Genomic DNA, 892 nt, shown 5'->3' with positions numbered 1-892 from the left:
CATAATTCCGATAGCCATTGACCGACAGTCAAAAAACTACCACGGTCAAAATATCGACATTCATTATGCCGACATGTTCAATATGCTGACAGTCAGAATATCGGCATTTGAAATGCCGACATGTCAAAATGCCGAAATGCTTTATTAAGGAATTATTGCCCAAAAACAGACTTAGACCTATACCGACATTGACAACAAAAAAAACAGAAAAACTCATGTCGGTATTTTGAACATGTCGGCATAATGAATGTCGGTATTGTGACCGTGTCGGTATTTTGACTGTAGGCCAATGACTATCGGGATTATGACCGTTGGTATTGTGTCCGTCAGTAAATAATACTTATGCCATGTATTCTGTTATGCTATGTATTGTTATGTTATATATTATGCTATATGTTAGGTTATGCCATGTATTATCTTATGCTATATATTTATGTTATGTATTATGCTATATGTTAGGGTATGCCATGTATTCTCTTATGCTATGTATTATGTTATGTTATGTCATTAATTATGCTATATGTTAGGGTATGCCATGCATTATGTTATGCTATATATTATGTTATGCATTATGGTATACCATGCATTATGTTATGCTACATATTATGTTATGACCTGTTATTATTTTTACACCATATATTGTTACAATTTACATTACTATGTAACAGGAGTTTTTCTATTGTGCGAGTCCCGGCACCAGTATAATCTTATGAGTTATGCCTGATGTTACTGTGCTGCCAAGTATAACATGAAGGGAGTCGAATCGCCAGGACTTCGAGTCCAGGCAGAGCCAAAGTAGGATGTGTGCTCTCAGCAGTCACCAATGGGGCTCCACAGGAGAAATTTCCAGGGAGGGGCTGGTCAGACGGTGCCAGTTTTATCCTATGCACAC

This window comes from Pseudophryne corroboree, chromosome 1 (assembly GCF_028390025.1).
Source record: "Pseudophryne corroboree isolate aPseCor3 chromosome 1, aPseCor3.hap2, whole genome shotgun sequence".
Classification (NCBI taxonomy): Eukaryota; Metazoa; Chordata; class Amphibia; order Anura; family Myobatrachidae; genus Pseudophryne; species Pseudophryne corroboree.
Note: the sequence above shows the minus strand (reverse complement) of the source record.